The 19,203-nt window shown below is 43.6% G+C and overlaps 2 long non-coding RNA genes across 9 annotated transcripts in view; one reads left to right on the forward strand and one right to left on the reverse strand.

The window, feature by feature from the left end:
- Nucleotides 1-18,467, reverse strand: part of LOC143692211 (uncharacterized) — a 112,836-nt gene extending 94,369 nt beyond the window's left edge. For 4 of the 5 annotated variants that reach the window (XR_013180083.1, XR_013180084.1, XR_013180086.1 and 1 more), the window contains exon 1: nucleotides 13,556-18,461. This is a non-coding gene — a long non-coding RNA (uncharacterized LOC143692211). Of the gene's footprint in view, nucleotides 1-13,555 lie in introns of all 5 variants that reach the window. The other variant, XR_013180082.1, reaches the window with a different exon arrangement.
- LOC143692210 (uncharacterized) lies at nucleotides 6,124-17,894 on the forward strand. 4 transcript variants are annotated; one of them, XR_013180081.1, is made up of 5 exons: nucleotides 6,124-6,465; nucleotides 7,207-7,609; nucleotides 7,687-8,455; nucleotides 11,136-11,456; nucleotides 12,663-17,894. It is a non-coding gene; the product is annotated as an uncharacterized LOC143692210 (long non-coding RNA). The 4 variants fall into 4 exon arrangements; XR_013180079.1 differs by having other exon boundaries at nucleotides 6,126-6,465; nucleotides 7,207-7,286; nucleotides 7,383-8,455; XR_013180080.1 differs by having other exon boundaries at nucleotides 6,125-6,465; nucleotides 7,157-8,455.
- Nucleotides 18,468-19,203: the final 736 nt, after the last annotated feature.

Raw genomic sequence — 19,203 nt, forward strand, 5'->3', positions numbered from 1 at the left:
AGAGGTTGTCTATTTTGAAACAATTTTCCAAAGTGAAAAATAAGTGAAGAATTATCTCTTGCTCTGTTTCAGCCTGTACTACCACCAGCCTTTACCTTCCAACACACCTAGAGTGAATTCTGACATGATACAGCAGCAATTGCTTTCTGTGATAGAAAATAGCAAAAGAGAGTAATTCATATATATATATACACACATATATATGTATATATGTATATATAAAGAGAGAGAAAGAGAGAGAGCACGCTAATTTAAAAAAGAAAGCTAATTTTACCTTTTCTGGTCTACCACAACTGCTGCTGAATTAGATGACAGGAAATTGTATATGTGCAATACCATCCTTTCTGTGCAGGTTTTCTGTTACTGACTCCAGCTCTCCCATACAAGGTTACTGTAGGTTAGATTCCAATTACATTAAACCAGTACTGTTATTCTGATGATAATTATATTATTTTATTACATCCTAAAATCTTGTTTCTTAAAGATAGTATTCTACATGACAATGATGCTGGAGTATTTTTTATGTTAACGTCCTTTTCAGCCAACTGATATTATTAAGAGACTTTTTTTTAAAAAATCATTGTTAAATAACTATTATATGCCCCTTTTAATTGACACTTGAGAGCTTATTCTGAAGGAAAAATTATCCCATTCAGACTATACAGGTTCTTTTTCAAAAGGTGAAATGCTGCTTTTGAATCACAGACAGATTTACCAGGTTTTGACCCAAAACACAAAATATTAGTTTTTCCCAACAAACTATTCTAAGACTTTAAAGAAGACAAACTGCTGACTCTCTCACATACTCATTTACTTATAAAGTTCATTTTGACCTGGCTACTACTTTCCCCATGCTGAGGTACAAACAAGAGGTCAAAAGGTTAAGCAGAAGGGGATTCCTTATCACAATTCCCTGTGCACTGGCAGTTTCCTTACTTTATTTATTATGTTGGTGTGCTGACCTTGCTCCCTTCTGCAACCCTACTCACCCACCTCACAGTACGATCAAAACCATAATGGTAATTAAGCAAAAATATCTGGGTTCTTATTACACACTACACTTTGGCACAGATATTTGAATAATCAGCGTTGAGGAGGAGTGAATACCCAACCACTATTAATCTTGGGCCTGTCCTGGCCAGTTCCAAAAGCTGGACTTAAATGATCTTTGTGGGTCCCTTCCAATTTAGGACATTCTATGATTCTGTGCTTCAGATTTTAGTAATAGCTGAAGGAACTGAGAAATATGGCAACAAAGCATCTACACCTGAAGGAGAAAGATCAGTTTTGCCCTTAACTCAGTGCATCCCATACATTAAATATAAGTGTTTACCATTCTAGCACAAACCACCTTTAAAATGTGTTTTTATGGTGTAGGTCAGGCACAGAAATTTCAGAGGCAGTTATGGATTTTTAAACGAACAGCAAAGCACCTTGGGCCTCCAAGGAACCTTTTAGTGGCGTATGCAGAGCAGGTGGGTTAAGCCGCACCCGACAGTGCTGTGGAGCCAACATGGTATCATTAGCATGTGTAGCATGTGTAGCATGATTTCTCCTTAATCTTTTCTGTGACTTACAACAAGTTAAAATATCCATGCACGATGTCATTAACTGGCTTTAGTAACTACTTAAGACTTGGACTTCGTTGTTTTGGTTTTTTTTTCCGAATCTCCTTTGTCGGAGGAGCACACCGGCGCGGCGGATCAGTCGCGATAATACTTCAGTTACTCGGCAACGGGGGAGGGAAGAGAGCTCTGACTGCCTCCAGCGGCGGCTCCTCGGCGGGCAGCGCTAATTAGAGGTGGTCACTTACAGCAATTAATGGCGGTAATGCAGGCCTGCGGTCGGAGAGAGGGCAGGAGCAATGAGGCCGGGCGAGGGGGTACCGGCTCGGTAGGAGCGGGAAGAGGAGACGCACGGAGCACGCATCGGCGCAACCCGCCGCTTCCCACCCTATCCCATGCGCGCCGCCACCGGTCTCCTGGAAAACTCCAATCAGAGCGGTTGTCGAGCGGGAACGGAGCCCGGCGACTGGACTGCGGCATCCCCTCAGCTGGGCTGAGACTGCGGACGCTGGGGATGCTCTTCGGCGGCGCCGCCGCGGATCTGGGTTGGTGGCTTGCGCTTCGAACCAGCAGGATCAGCTTGGGGGGCCCTGGAGGGACGTGCGGCCTGGCAGGGAATCCGCGGGCCGAGCGCAACCTCTTCGTTTGCCAGGGGAATTTCCGTCCCCTCCTATCCCTTCCCCACCTCCGCAAGCATGGATTAGCATTATTTGCACGGAATTATGGGGAAAATAGTTTTTTGAGCATTAGATTTAAAGACACAGACTGAACATTCCCTTTCCACTGCATTACTGCATACATACCTAAAATAAGTCTGTACAGCTTGGTGTCAGCCTGATCTCCACAAAGTGGATGACACAAGTTCATCCATGTCAGACTCTGACATTGACAGGGTCACACCAGCTTTACACCATAAACTATGGATGTATATGTATACATACACAAATGTATGTCTATAATTATATGTTTATACACCAATGAGAGCTTCAGGAAGAACAAAACAGGCACTATTGACAAGCAACAGCACAATCAAAGGGCTCCTTTCTCCTCTTTTCCCACTCCCAGAAAAGGCGATAAGAAATGCCCTAATATTTACCTCATACACTTGCTGTTTAATAGAAAATCGAATCATCAAAGTCTGACATTTTCTTTCTTCTAAATTAAAATAATAGAGGATGTAAGGGGTAATAAATATGCTTACTCCAGGGTGAGCAATCTCTGGAAGTGGGGCATGTTTTAAAAATTTTAGTGACCTTTTTAAATAGTGTCCCTGTGGGACAGCTATACACATATACCTCTCCTTCTAGCCAAAAGAAGTCAGAAAACTGTTTTTAATTCAGCTGGGAAGGGAGGGAATCTGGCTAACAGGCAATGTGTCCTTGGCTTCTCCACAAAACAAAATATTTCACAATTTATTTGAAACAAAAATAATGAATCTACCCTATGCTATTGCATATTAATGGAAAGTTCAGGAAAGTAGAGGTGTGGTCATGAATAGATCCATTCATACAAACAACACATCTTTGGCTGGTGAAAGGAACTCCCTCCTCCAACAGGTGCCAGCTTTTGTTCAGTAGGTAGGGCACTAGTGAAGGACTGGCTTCTCTTTAAACCTCCCCATCACCTGCCTGCGTTGCCCTGCTTCTGCTCCCGATCCAGATGTCCCCACCTGCCTCTCATTCATGAGTGGCTGCATGAGCAAGTAAAAAAATAATTTATCTAGCACCAAGACCTGCCCAGTTATCCCACCAGTCCTCTGCCTGCCCCATGCACCAGCATCCCCAGTATCCAGGGCTGCAGCGATGGAACTGCTGAGAAATGCAGCAAGTGGAGCTGCTGAAGAGATGTGTTACTCAGCACAAGGGTAGTTGCTCATCATTTCAAGTTTTTATGCCAGGGACTGTATTGTGCTTTATGAAATGCAGACAGAATCATGGTCACCTAGGTTTAAAACACATTCTAACAAAGCACACACAACTAACTCTTCACCATGCCTTTGAGCTGTTTCATAGTCTTCACTGTGCATGAATCACAAGCAGAGGACTGACCTGAACAGCACTCATAACAGAAACCACTATAAAGTGAGGTAAAAAAGTAGTAGTTAAAAAATGAGAGAAGTGAAAACTGTCCTTCTGGTACCTGTGCAAACACTGAGATGCCCTGGTGGATTTCCTCCAGCACCTGAAGAAATACATTTCTCATTGCTTTGCTTGTGCCATTTCTGCTTAACATTAAAGAAGGAATCATCTGCTAGACTCACACAAAGTGATCTGTGTACTGTAAAGTGCATCTACTAATATTTTATCAGTCTTAAACTGGAGGGTTAAAATAAATACATTAGTTTGCACAATTTATTTTTCAAATTTTGTAAGAAGCAGTTTGGTTGCTTGAAATTTTCAGAAAATTATTATGCAGCTCTTTGTGCCGAAGCCATTGTAAGAAAGTTAAAGTGTTTGTCTGGCTGAAATAACTTGTAAATGAACTCATTTTTTCCTCTGCCACCTTTGTTGTATTTCATGCATTGTAGGCACTAGCAATGATATTAGTTCTAGCGTGGGAAAATATTATAATTGAGATCTGGTAAGTTATTTGCAGACTTCAAGTTTTTCTTTACACCGTGCTGACATTTAGTACAGCCCCGTTGAGGAAAACAATGCTGCCATTCATAGCTCTAGACGTAGATTTCAATCGACTTAAGCGGGTATAATGAAACTTGGTCATTCACCAGTTACCCATAATGTGTTCTCAAATTTTCTCTCAGCAAAAGTATAATGACTGAGTATTGTGTGGTTGCATAGACAAGGCCACAGAACAAGAGACACCAGTTTTGTCTGACGGTGTGAGAAAGTCATCAAGGGATCTTTTCTTCCAGATGGTGTTAAATTCAGCTGCCTTTTTAACATTGGCCTTGCACAGCAATCTGCTGTTCTGTTTTCACAAAGAATAAGCCCCAATCCCTGCTAGTTAACATGCATACTCACACAACCTGCAACTACCTTCCAACTATTCTACAGTGCACTGGTATGCTAAATAAACTTGATCCGGTCTCCTTCAGAGCTAGAACTGGCTTGGAGAGAAATGCCCACTTATAGTTCATCTTTTTGGGTTTGGGTTTGGTTTCATTTCCCGTAACATAAAACTTTTTCTTTGGTTGATAGAGTGACTTCTTTTTCCACACAAGCTTTGAGGGAACAACACGTAAAAGGTCAATAATTCTAGGGAAGGATTACCTTTCCTAGTTACTTGCTGCGTGAGCCTGTTAAAGCATAAAACTGAGGGCCTGCTACCGCATTACCACATTTCCACATGCTCTCTTTCCCCAAGTCAGAAGTTTACTGTGTAGAAAAAAAGGTGCAGAGAAATGGGTCTCTGCTCCTGAAGAAGAGAAGGAGTAAGAGCAGGAGAAGTAATAATAGCCAATAATATTTTATTGATTCATAATCACGTGACATTATTAAGATACAAAACAATTTAAGATGACAATGGCAAACACGCGATTATAATGCTGCTGTTTTTCTCTGATGTTTTCTTTCACAAATTTACAACGAAGACCTAGACGCAAGCAACATCTTAAGTAAATTAAGTAAATTAACCCCATTCATGCCTAAGTAAACAAGGGGTTTCCCCAGAAAACAGCTTATCGCCTTAATTGAAGCTCGTTAAGAAACAAGGCCCCGCACTTTGTCGTATAAATGTTAATTGTAGTAGACAATGGCTCGAGGTAAATAGCACCCCTAGACATGCAGTTAAATGAGAGGCGGGCACTCTGCTTTGAAAGCCCGGCTGTTCAAACACAGTTCTGATGTAAATAAACACAGCTCCCCTCACCGGGCGCTGCAGCAGTAAAACTTTGAGCATACGTAGCGCAGACAAAACAAAGGTTTATCCTGAAAAGAGCCTAGCCAGGGTCCCAGCCGGCACTGCCGACGGCCACGAGGAGCACCTTCCGTCCGAAACTAAGGCTATTTTAACAGCTACAGAGAGGATGGTCTAAATTTTGAGGCAAAATTCTTTGGTTTAGCTACTCAGTGCTCCTGCTGCTTCCAGAACACGCTAGCTGGATCCTTGTTCCATCATTCTCACAGTGCAATGTGTGGCGGGAAGGTAAATATTCCCAGTATAAGCCCCAAACCAAAGTTTTTTATAAGCAGTTCAACAACGAAGCGAAAAAACAAAATAAAATTAAATAATTATAAAGAGCGGCGAGCAAAAGTTTTGCCCCAGACGGATGGAGACCGCTGACCCACCTTCCCATATTGCTGATCTTATTTTAATCTGCAGTGGAGAACGTTCGGTTACTAACTCAGTATCACATTCGAGCGTGCCTCTGGACAAACCTTTAGGTCAAGTCCAAAGAAAATATGTTACCCTAAGCAATGAATCCCCCTCAGTTTCACTGCAAGAGGCGCCTAAACAGCCGTAATTATGAAGATAATATTTGTTAAAAACACAGGACTGTTTGCATCCCGACACATCTGCCCTGACCTTCCCTTCCTCCATCGGGACCAAAACCCGCGTCCCCTCGCGACCTCCACTGGAGAAGGGCGCAAGTTCCGCCCGGGCGCAAGTTCCACCCTTCTCCCTCGGAGGGCACGGAGGGGTGCGGCGCAGGGGAAGCGGGCGTGTTCTGCAGCCCCGTCCCTTCGTCCCGCATTTCTGGGATGGCAGTGGGTGGGAAATACTCTCGCGGGTGTCGGCGGTGGGCTCCCCCGGCCCCGGCCCCCGCCGGGCTGTCTGTCACCGACCGCCGGGGCACGGCGCTGCCATTTGCCCCGAGCGTGGGAATGGGAGCACCCAGCCGTTCACATCTCCTGCACATCGTTTAACGGAATCAATTAGGCAAGACAGACCCTCCGCTTCTCCACCTCCTCCCCTCCTCTCCTCTCCGTGTTTTTGTCAGGTCTGTATACGTCCTAATTATTTCGGTGTAGGATGCCAGAGCTGTTTCCAGGATAGACCTGATCATCCTTAAACAAAAAGAGAGGAGGCGCACACGTGGGTTTTGGAGTAAATGTCACTTTCATTTCCAAGCTAGGTGCAGAGCAAGGCGTAGAACATTTTTCCACACATTGACGGGGGGAGGGCGGTCTCGTCTCCATCATGTCTTTCTGCTTCAGTAGCTTCCTCAAGGAAACCCTCTCGAAAAAGAGAAGCATCTATGCTCGCGTTTCGAATAGTGGAATAAAAATCGGCCATTACTTTTTTCTCCATTTTTGCGCAACTCCGCCGAGTTCTAATTAAGCTTGCCTGCACTTCGGTGTAAACTTTTTCTGAAAGCTTGCTTTCACATGATTTGAAATTAACCTCAATGCTTTGTCTCAGATGCACACAGACAGGTTTTGGGTTGGATTGTTGTTTTTTGTTGTTGTATTTGGGTTTTAGTTTTCCTCAGTTCAGTAGTCAGCTCTGTATTACCAGCACCACCATCTTCATCACCAACTATCATCTTTATTTTTCAAGGCCATTTCATTGCAATGAATTACTTTGCAAAATGAAACTCATCATTAGGTTTCTAAGAGAAAAAAAATTGTCCTCTTAGTCTGGTTTAATGCTGACTGTTCTTAGTTTCTCTTTATTTATTTATTCAACAGCAATAGTTGCGCATACGTTGTTTACCATCAGTACCATATTCTCTCTGCAGCGGGTGAATATCCATTCTGTGCCATGCGACAACTTCATATTTTGGAATAAGTGCGCCATCAACTTCGTATTTTGGAATAAGTATGCCATTTAACTTTCTCCAGTCTCATCTTTAGCTCTAAAAATGTTAGATTCAGTAAGCATTTCTGACCCTTTTCGATTTTTACTCTCTTGCAGCAATCTTTCATTTTCACATGCTGTACGATGACCTTGAAGGAGTTTTTACTTTCGGTTATCTAGCTTTATGAAGACCGAAACACTCATACAGCTAGATAACCAAAGATAACAACTCGCTTCCCTCGGAACATTTTTTTTTTTGTCCTTGCTACAGTCCAGATTCTTTCTGGCAAAAGTATTGTTCTCTCCATGAGCACTAGCGCTGCTTTAAAATGTCATCCTTTTATGTAAGTATTTCTGTATGTATGTGCAGCTACAGAATGACCCCTTGCCTTCAAAGTTTATTCCTAACTTTTTGTTTCAGCCAGTAATTTCCGGCAAGGGTAGACATCAATTCGTCTCTTAATACTAGAAAATAAAACCAGCTATTAAGTTGCGTCAAGCTGCATTAAGAGAAAGGAGCATCCATTCCTTTACAGGCCCCTAATTTGCATTGTGAATCGCTTCGTTTCCAAGAAAGACACCTTAGCCTCTATAAAGATGAAAAGCCTTCGGCAATTTCCAGCGCAGTGTAAGGAGGAACAAGAAGGTGGGGAAAATCCATTTCAATAGAAAGTAAAAAGATGATCCGAGGATGCGGCTCCTGATCCCCTTACATTGTACACGGCATAGAGCTCTTTGCCAAATGGTGGCAGCTTGATTGCAAATACCTTGCCTGCGTGTGTATTTTAGAAGGGGGAGATTCGCCCTTTCTCGGAGCTCCTAAAACCAGGGAGAAGTAGACGGCGGTCTTGCCGGCTGCTGCCGCTCCCGGTCTGAAAGAAGGAGAAAAGGGCCATCATTGGAGGGCTTTCAGTGCCAAAATGCGGGCCAGCCCGGCAAGGTCAGAGGTCCTGGACCGCGGGAGAACAAGATAATGATGATGTCATGAGAAACTACGAGTACACACGGCTATTGATATGCATGAGCCACCAGCGGCCGACGCCGGGACGGAGTCTGGTCTGGCCTCCAGCGTCGCCGCCTCCGCCGCCCCGGTGCGGGGGATCCGCCCGCCGCCGTTACCTTTCTCCTCCTCTGCAGCACAGACCGCTCTAAAATCCAGAGGCCGGGCGACAGGACTCTCCCCGGGGACGGTAAGCAGCCTGTCCGACCCCAGGGAGCGCTGCTGCGCTTCTCTTAGGGCAGCCCCCGCTAGAGTGGAGGGATGCCGCGGCGGGGAGCGGGGCCCTGCGCTTGAAAGCCGTGAGGGGGGGCTGTGCTACGCAACGAGTCGATGTGTAATTACACTGACAATTTGCCCTGTCCTTGTGTGTCTATGAGGGATTTTTTTTTTTTGGTTGGTTGGTTAGTTTCTTTGCGGAGAGAAGAGGTGTGCATTTATTTTTACTCCGCATATCTGTCGTGCTTGGCGCCCATCGTGGTTCAGGTATTTACAGCAGGACTGTTGTGCGAGGCGTTCTCCTCTGCCTGTCTGTGCAGAAAGCTGTAAGCAGCAGGCTCAGCGTATTCTGTAGCTTCTATAACCTCTCTCCGCCCTTCTTCCCACCCCCCACTCCCTCCCAGCCTGTGTGTGTTTCTGTGTCTGTGTTAGAATGCAACACAGGTGAACATTGCAGCAATATTTACTAAGACCATACATCATCTGACAAAACGCCTTAATAAAAAAGCTGATTTATCGTTTCTTTTTATTGACCTCGTACTAAGAGAAAAGAACTGCATGCTGGTGTTACTCATGGAACCGACAGAGAAAAGTCTTGATGAGTGATGTAGAGTTTTAGAATTTAAGTCTCTCAGCTCCTCCTCCTCCCCTCCCAGCCCCCCACTAAAAGAACATTGTACTTTGAATTATTTAACAATATAATTTGTATAGAATTTTTTCAAGTGAAAACATTAAAGGTCTCTTGAGTATTTGTGATAAAATGAACCTTCTCACTGTGATCTACCATGTTTACTATTGAAATTAATAAATGCACTTCAACAGCTCTTGTGTGCTGTGTTCAGTGAGATACATATAAAAAAATTCATCACAGACAGACTATAGACTGCTCAGAACTCTTAAAGGAATACGAGTTAAAATTCATGCTGCTACTTTTCTAAGCTGCAAAATAAAACATGTGTCCAAGTACAATCACAGTCTATAGGTCACACAGCATTTAAATGCATTTGTTTGTAAATTAACCTGCACTTACATACATTGCTAATTTTTAGGTCGATTTTTTTAAATTCAAGGGGTTAAACTGAAGTTGCTGATGCTCTATGTCGGCTACAGACCTTGCTTGTATGATAAAGCTTATGTTCCCTTGTGTGTGCACAGGGGAGCCATATGTACATGTGTCAGTCTAGGTGCATGTGTCTGTGTTTGTATTAAAATATATATGCAGGTGTATGTGGTTACGCTGTAAAACAACAACTGTATCAACAAGCCCATTTTTATTGCAATTACTGAAACATGAAAATGGGGGAAAAAAATCCCATTTGTATGACACAGCCCAAAATTAATACTGCCACCAAGAAGTAGCACACAGACATTGCTAATCTACTAACTGCTGAATCTGAATACTGCGGGGACTTTATCAATTTACTTGTGTTTTCAGATTCTAAGACTTTGAAGCTAAGCACTTCTGTTTTAAACAGGTACTATCTATCCTGGTATAGACTGTTTTTTTTGCCACCAGGAAAAAGAACAGTGTTTTTTTTACCTGGGATACATAAGACCTACTTGTGGCAGTGTTCTTTGATAAAAATTCAGAACCTGGCACAAAAATGATTAGAATTTTTATGATGCTGTGTTATGTCTTACTGAGCTGCTTCACTATCTCTTGGATTGTTCAGGCATAACAGGGTCAACTGAATCAGATATCTGAAGCAACCAGAGGCACATGATCACCTTGATTAATATACAAAGTTCTAATGAGTTTATACGAGTTTTTCTGAGTTGGCAGATAGGCAAAAGATTTTTTTTGTGGCAATAACTAGAGGCAGTTTTGTTGGTGATCAAGCATGTGTTGCACAGGACAAGTTTGTGAGCTTATGCATTAAATTCTTTCAGTCAAAGGCATGAAATTACAAGTGATCCTTGTGTATGTGTGGGTATCTGCATCTGTGCTTACACAGAAGTGCATATGTACATATGTGTATATTAACACAGATGCATATGTACATGTTCAATGCAGCCATGTCACCAGCTGTCACACCACCAGATTTAAATGCAAGATATGTTAATGTAAATTGGTGTTTTTTCAAAGAGACAAAGCATATCTCTAAAACACCAAGCTTTCTTTTCATTGCCTCACTTACACACTAACTTGGGAAGTAACTGCAATACACCTGACATATTTTGTTGATTAATCATTGGAGCCTAAGCACATCAAAAGAGGCAATGTGGTGGTTATGACCCAGCTGTTCATTAGTCTTATTACCAATTACATTTTCAAGCTCTGAGACATCAAGAGCCTCTAAATCATAATGAGTTTAACTTTTTTTATTATTCTGAATATGAAAATATATTCAGCAGTTGTAAAGCACTTTTCTAAAACTGGACTGTTGCCTAGCATGTCGAAAGTTTAAGAAAAGCACAGTTGTGAAAATTCTGCCCAAAACATCACCTGGATTGTCAAAAGCAGCTGTTAACACTGCCCACTCTCTTCCAGTTTACATAATTGTGTAAAACTTACTTATTCCAAAGTCACTGTAGAAATACCTGCTTATTGGAAGTTATGGAATACAAGACACTGACCTTTTCCTTCTAGCTCCCTAGCAAATTTCTGCTAATGGCTTGTAGATTGTCATACTTGTTTTATACTCTTTTTTTAGGTCTCCAGATGGCTGTGATGTAAAGAAGAAATATCCTGTATGGATTTCTTAAGAGTAAACCACCTCTATTGACTTTAAAGAGGAATGCTTATGATTCTCTAATTCTTGCAATCAGATCCCCATCCTATCTCCAGCAACACCACCTTCTTTGGGAGGACACACAGGAACCCCACTTAAGCTGCTGTGACATACATAAGAAGTGTGTTGCATAAATTCCCTTTTTGCACTAAATTATGACAAAATTCATGTAAACATTGTGGCATGCCAGTATAGTCCAAGCCATTTTTCTCTGCAGAGCAGCATCCCTTTTCTCCCATTCAGGTAAGTCATTGAACTGCCTCACCCTCAAATGAAAGTGGCTTATAATTTCTTTTGTGACCACAATTTAATTTTACAAGCAACAGATTATACTTCTCTTACATTAGAGTATGGAAAAAGGTACAAATCCAAATTCAGACATAAGAAAAGATAGAGTATCAAGAATTCAAAATCACAGGAAAAAAAAATCAAATCCCCAAACAGTCAGTTTACACGTGGAAACCATGTGCTGTTAAAGGATATGTTTTCTGTCGGTAATGTATACAATATCATCTGACTTTTATTAAAAAAACCCCAAAGATTACCATTTCTTGTTGCAACTGTAATTATCTGTGGTCTGAATTGTTTAAACCTGAACAATAGCCCCCTAAAAAGCAAAGGATCACAATTTAAACATCTTGTTCCAGAAATATATACGAGTGGATAAATCCATGTGATTAGAAGGCACTGAGTATATTAACTTTTGGGATTATTAGATAAATCGCTAAAACACTTGACCGTAGATTAAAGGTGGAAAAAACTAGTTACATTTCCTGCAGATGATTTAAGATGAAACAAAACAGATATGAGTGATATACTCCTGTGTCTGCTAAAGATGATAAAAAAGGGTTAAAGACGGCAATCAATACTTACCAGAAATATAATATAATATGATATAATATAATATAATATAATATAATATAATATAATATAATATAATATAATATAATATAATATAATATAATATAATATGTGTATTTTAAACTGCATTCTTATTTCTGAAGAATTGCACTTAAAAATAAAAGGCTAAAAATATTATCTGGGGCTGCTGAACAGGAGGGGTGAAAACTATAGAGGCAGATCTCGAATGGAATTGTAGAGGCAGATCTAGAATTTTTGTACTGTAAGCTGCCAGTTACTTAATAAAGGTTGGAGGCTCCACCTAGCCTTCAGTTCAAAACAGGCAAAATATATTATACCAGCATCTTCCTGCCAGATTTCCCACAGATTTCCCACATTTCCTGACTGATGATGTCCTGAAATCAGAATTACTAGGAAGGCATAGTCTCTATTTACAGCTCTGCAAGCTTATCAAGGGCTGCGGGGGTAAATAAATACAATGTAAGTTGCTGGTTTTCATCGTATTATATCGATCACAACAGCCTCAACTAAAAAATCATTATTGTTATTGTTATTAATGTTGTTGCTGCTGCTCTTGTTATTTCCCAGGCAGCAACGCTGTTCTTAGATGTTGCGATGAGGCAGTTTCACCCAACGGACATGAGTGGACTGCGGTTGTTGAAAGATGACATTGTTTTGCTGGAAAGGATAGGGGGATGCAGAGGGGCATCCCCGGGCCACGGTGAGTGGCCGGGCGGCTCTTCACTGGCCCTCCTGCAACTCCATTGGAACTGTCCTGTCCCGACACTCCCTTGCCAGATGCGTTCCTGTGCTGAGCAGAGCCATTTTGGCAGGGATAGATTTTGGAAAACCCAAGAAGTGATGGTTGCTTGCTCCGAGTGACCCACTGCGTGGGAGGCAGCGGATGGACTGCGAGCAATCCTTTGCACCCTGACCAGCTGCAAGATATGTCTCCGACTTATCTTTCCTCTCCCCTTCTTTTTTATTTTCCCTCTGCATTTCTTTCCCCTACCGCCCTCCACCCCCCTCCCACCCCACACACTTTTGTGGCGTTTTTGTTTGTTTGTTCCTGTGGTCTGTTAACTGCTATTTTTCAACTCTGTGTTTGCTTTTGTGCCTGCACATCTTCCGAGGGCAACCAGGCACTGCAAAAAAACTCCCTGAGAAGCCACAGCTGCTGAGCATCCGCTGGCAGTCTGCTAGATAATTAACATTTCCCACAATTAAATACAGCCCGACGACCAACAGGTTTAGCAACAGACACAAAATCGGCTCACCGGTGTAAGCCGCTGTGTCTAATCATAAACCCTGCCTTGTTAATCAAAAGTCCCTTGCCGAGAGTGAGAGAAGGCAGCCAATCAACCTGCTCCAGCTACCCGAGGAGGCTACCCGGGAAATCTCCATCTGTCGGGGATTCAGCATCCAAATTTTGCAGGGAATTCAGGACACACACACACACACATAAACACTGCAGTACTTACATATCTTCGCCTTTATCAGGGAGTGATTTTATCCCACATGTAGGGGGGTGAGTTGAGCCTCTGGTGGCAAACAAAGATTCCCACAGCCAAGGCCCCTAGGAGCAGAAAAACCTCTTTCAAGTCTCCAGAAATTCAAGTGTTTCCCCTCTCCATCTCTATTTAAAAGTGTCCCTTGGATCCATGGTGTTGTTCTTGTTCCAATGACTCTAAAATAGTTTAAAATCTTCCATCCATGAAAACGGGGGAGAAATGGAGAAAGTTGGCTTGGGTTTGCCATTATTTTTTTTTTCTTTTTCCACACTTTTTCCCACGCCCTGGAGTAGAAAGTGAACTGTTGTATGTGAGGTTCTGTAAGATTTTGGGGGTTTGGCCAAGGTCTAGTCCAGCCTCTCTGCTGAGGAGGACGTGCTCCGAAATTCAACCAATTTACCCAACGCTTTTGTTGCTGATGAACTGAAGCTCTATTGTTCTTCATCCATTGCCACGGTCTTTTTCAGTTCCTACTATACGTTATGCATTGCCAGAGATAATGAATTTGCACCAAAACCTCTTATAGTCCCGTTCTGACAGACAGAACAAATTAGAAATCTCTAGTGCAGAGAAGACCAATAAGTACTTTTTTCCTAGAGAAGAAGGGAAGCTTGCATTTCTTTGGAAACATTAAACAAAAAAAAAAAAAAAAAAAAAAAAAGAAGAAGAAGCAAATGGTCGAGCTTCCTAAGGTGTTTTCCTCCAGTTAACTTCTGAAGAACAGTTTCATCTGAGTCTTGTTTCGGGGAGGCACTGATATTTTGTGCAACTTTTGCCAAAACCAAGCAGCCGGTCAACAGCAGGCAAAACAACAACAATAGCAACAGCAACAACAAAAACAACAACCCAAAAAACCCCACCAAAACCAAAATCCCCAAAAAACAAACAGGAAAAATCATGGTGTTAACAAAAAACACTCTTCCCACTCCTGTTGTCAGGCAAACTTGTAGCGTGATCTCTCGTCACTGGAAGGAGGATGTCCTAAAGCACTGCCATTTCCTTCTGCCCCCTCTCATCCATCTCTCCGGGTTTGAGAACAGCATGAAAACACCAGTAAAAGCCCCACCTAGCTTTTAGGGTGCGGGGTCCGACGGGAAGAAGTTTGGGTTAGCGCCGGAACGGGAGGTGTGCTGTGAGGGAGGGGTGGAAGGAGAGATGGAAGAGGAACAGAGGGATAGAGAGAGGTATGCAGGGTGAGGAGATGGCAGGGCGGCTCATCCTTGCTCTAGCACCTGTCTAGGGGCGTGTGGGGTGTGACTGAGGGGGGCCGATGTCGTGCTGGCCCCTCACTCTGGGTCGGTTATACACGGCGTCCCTCGGAGGGGGGGGGCTTGCGAGGGGGCTGCTGTTGGCGGTGGGAGGAGCGAAGATAATTACTAAATACATACATACACATATACACACCCTACAGATGCCCTTACACAGACACATGTGTGTATGCATGTGTATGCATATGTATGCATCCATCCATATAAATATTTATAGATATGATAACAAGCCTATGTCCCCCCCGGCGCTTGGCTCCAGGGAGAGGGAAGGCGCTCTGCCGTTCTCAGCTGCAGACTTCTACGGAATGTTTCCACGGGGAGAGCACCGCAGAAGCCCTGGGCAGGCGGGCATTCCCTGCCGGCACAGCCTTCGGAGACCTGGCGGACAAAGAGAGCTCTGTGAGGATCCACACGCCAGCCCCGAGCGAACCGAGGGAATTCAGCACGAGTGCCCGGCTGAACGAAAAAAAACAGAGTAAGAGTCGACAGCGGTCCCCCAGTCAGAAACACATGTTTCCGCTTCTTGGAGAGGGCATTTAAGTTTAGTTAAGATACTTGAAGGGAGATGCAGTGCGTGAGTACGCGGTGTGCAGCCCTAGGAACGGCTGTGTCGAGGTCCAAAGAGATGCTCTGGAACGGCTCACAGAAGGTTGAAAAAGTGTAAATAATGTCAGCAGAAAAGGAGAGAAACTTTGGTCCTAACAGAGAACATCACTCGCTTCTAAGCCACCTTATCACCACATCTCACCCTGCCGCCTCTTCGTCTGAAGTTTCCCGGGAAGTTCTCCCAAACATCATGACACACCTTAGAGTCTCCAAAAGGGGAAGGGGAAGAGGAGGACAGAATGCTCTAATCTACACCCCGCCAGTACGGTATCTGTAGTTCACCGAATCCCCGCTTACACGGCGTCTCCTCCCGGTGGAGTGAGAAAGCATCACTGCAAAGCCGTGAGAGCGCCTTGGACTTGCAGATCAGACGGCAGCGGTTGCGACCCGAGATGAAGGCTACCCCACCCCTCCGGCCGCCAGCCTACCTTCCCCCACTTCCTCTGTCCAAGCCCAGTACCTGCGACGCACTACAGAGCAGCGCCCGGATGAATGCTGCCCCCTCACCGGCTCAACGCTCCTCTGTCATGCAACGCTTTGGGTAGGAAGGAGGGAATTTTCTTTTTATCTTTTAAAATTGCTTGAAAGTTTCTATATACCGCTCGTTTCCTGATGAAAAGAAGCAGAAAATAACGTCCAAATACCACTACTACTACTACTACTACTACAATTACTATCTATCTATATATATATGTATATATATATATATATATAGATATAAATTGAAAGAAAAAAAGATAGAAAAGGCTGGACGGACTCTGCTGCAGTGCTGCGGCGAGGTCGACATTCTTTTGGGGCCAAGCGTTGGGCTGAGCAGCACTGCTCCTGCTGCTAGAGCTTATTTCATGGGGTAGAGTGCGGGCGGGAGCCTGCGCGCCCGCGGAACAGCGCGGAGCATCTCCGCGGCTGTGCCCTCGCCCCGAGTCTCCCCATCCCCTCTTCACGTTCAAGACTTAGCGGAGAGGTCGCGTCTACTGACGTCAGCTGAAGGCATTCTGTACATCCGTCTACACTTACATACATTAACGAAAGTAGGGCAATAAAAAAAAATAAAAAGAAGAAAAGAATATGCAAATCCCCCTGTTCGGAGAAGAGACCGCGGATCCTGGGAGCGATCGTCCCTATTTGCGAAGATCCTAATTAGCGGGAATTAGTGGGGCCTCCCCTTTTCTTCCAAATATCATCATCATTATCAACAAAACAAACATCCCCGAAACGAGCGATCGGGGCCGGGCGGCGGCGCGTAGAAGAGCCCGTATGGGAGCGGGCGGCTACGGTGTGTGAGCCGAAATCCCCTGTTGTGCCATTCTTTTCTCCTCCTCCTGCTCCTGTTTGGTCCAGCGTGTGTTACTTTTAATACTGATGCGTATGTAAGGTATATTTGCATTATTTTTAATTTACTTAATATTGCAGCCTACCACTTGTCCTTTGCTCCTGTCTTTCTATTTCTTCAAATATACTTCTCCTTTCCCCCATTCCCTCCTATTTCCCCGTGTTTTGCTGAGACTGAAGTGTATGTGTCCTTATATCCAGTTTCTTCCATGCTTCTATTCTGTGTAAGATTACAGATTATGAACAATGCTAGTTTTACAAATCAAAGTGCATAAGATGTTTATTGGACATTAAAAAGGCTTGAGGATCTTACTCCCCTGCTCAGTTATCACAACGCTAGCTGGAGACGGGAAGTTGATTATCTAAGTAACTTCATATTAAGAAAAGCAAGTTTTAGAAATCACCAACACACCCCTCCTCCTCTTCCGTCCCATTTTAAGGTATAAGGCAATATAGATAAGGGGTGTAGTGGGGGCAATTTAAATGGATTTTAAAATTTCGTTGCTGTTTTGCAGCCTCTAAGTGCACTTGTATCTGCCTTTATTTCAGAAGTACTTTATTTCAGAATTCTTTCTTAAAATATGCAGAGCCAGGTATGGAGACCTTTCTCTGAGGAAGACATTTTGTAGTTTCTGTCTTAGGTGCCGCATTATTAAATGTGTGACATACGGTTTCTAACATAAGCATGTTTGAATCCAGCACCTAATTTTTCATAGAAAGAGCATTTAGATTTTTTTTAAGAAATACTGCTTGTAGCCTTACACCTGCTTTATCCGAAAATCCATAGGCCTTGAATTATATGACAATCACAGGTAGGACATTTCAGTTTATCTTAATGTGTAATGAAAATAAAGAAGAGTAGTTTAAATAGTAAAACCAGAAGATTACTCTGTTTTTGTAGTCCAGGAATGTTGTTTTTTAAACGAACAACGTCATTCCACTTAAAAAAAATTTAAGCCCATGCATAGTATTTTTTTCTTTTTCGAAAGCTCAAATGCGTAGATTATGAATAACTTACCTGAATGGACATATCGGACAAAAGTTATCCCTCCCCAAAGACTGTTATGCATGTATTTTTATAATAAAGATTAGAGTGTCTTTTACTCTGTGCCGATTTAATCACAAGTATCTTTTAATTATTTGCCATTTCTAACGTTATTTCCAGCGCTACTCCTCGCTCCAGTTTTACAAGCCCTACGCTCACATGTCACCCAGTAAAAAAGTCATGTGCCTACACGTAAAACGTGTGAAAAAATAATATTCTCCCAAAACGGAAATCGACACGGTCATCCATCAGATTAGCTTACCACATATAGCAGCAATCCATTAAGAAAGCACCATTTCTACACATTTTTACGAATAGTGGGTGCTGGGGATTCCCGGCCCGCGGACGCAATCCATCCCCCGCCCATCTCCTTCTTTTAATGAGCACACGTGAGCGCACGTGCAGCTGTCGCTCCCTTGAGGAGCCGCATTTGCGTGTGCGGGGAGGCAGTCAAAAGTGAGCGTGGGTCTGTCTGTCTTTCCGTCCCTGCAGCGCATCCCGCATCATCCCCCGCACCCCATGGTGGCTTACCCCGCGCCTCGCTGCAGCCCTGACGACACGGGGGTAGCCCCTGCCTCCGCCCCCGGATCAACCCCCCGCCAGGATGCCGGGGTCCGCCTCGCAGCTTCCCTCCCCCTCCTTTCCCCTCCTTGCCCCGCTTTACTGCACGGCGGCCCTGCGAATCACAGAGGTCTCTTTTGTATCAGCCCTAGGGCTGGAGGGGTGGCAGCGCACCACTTCCTCGCCCTGCCTGCGCCTCTGCCGGGGCCACGGGCAGAACAGGGAGAGCTACGTGTCCCCTCAGATTCCAGACACTTAAACATGGCGGGTGGAGTACGAACAATAAATACAGCCCCCGCCCCCTCCTCAGCCATCCCGCATATACATTGCCCAATATCGGCCTAATACCGGGTTTACCGCTAAAACCAGTGGTGCCTATGTTCCGCTGCGCATCTGCACGAATCATCCAAGGTGACTAAAATTCCACCGAAGTTGGCGATTTCTTGGATTCCCGTCCAAGGATAGATAAACAAATTAATATATAACAGTGCTAATAATGCTCTGATTTGGGGTGGCCGCTGCGTGAGACAGATTGCTGGGTTGTAAATAATAAATGTCTGAAATAAATCCTTTTCTCCATATTCTCATTCATTTCCTCCATCACCCCTTTTTTTTTTCCTTCCCACCAATGCTTTTAATACCTATCCTTCTCTAAATCCAGTATTCAGCATTTTACACTTAAATTTTCTCCCACTTCTCTTCATCCCTGTCTTATACTATATGCAAATAATCCGAACTGCATATTGTTCTACACATAAACTTTATTTTTAGAAAAGTGAAGGTGCAAGTACTGTGGGTATAGTAGA

Source organism: Agelaius phoeniceus, chromosome Z (genome assembly GCF_051311805.1).
Source record: "Agelaius phoeniceus isolate bAgePho1 chromosome Z, bAgePho1.hap1, whole genome shotgun sequence".
Classification (NCBI taxonomy): domain Eukaryota; kingdom Metazoa; phylum Chordata; class Aves; order Passeriformes; family Icteridae; genus Agelaius; species Agelaius phoeniceus.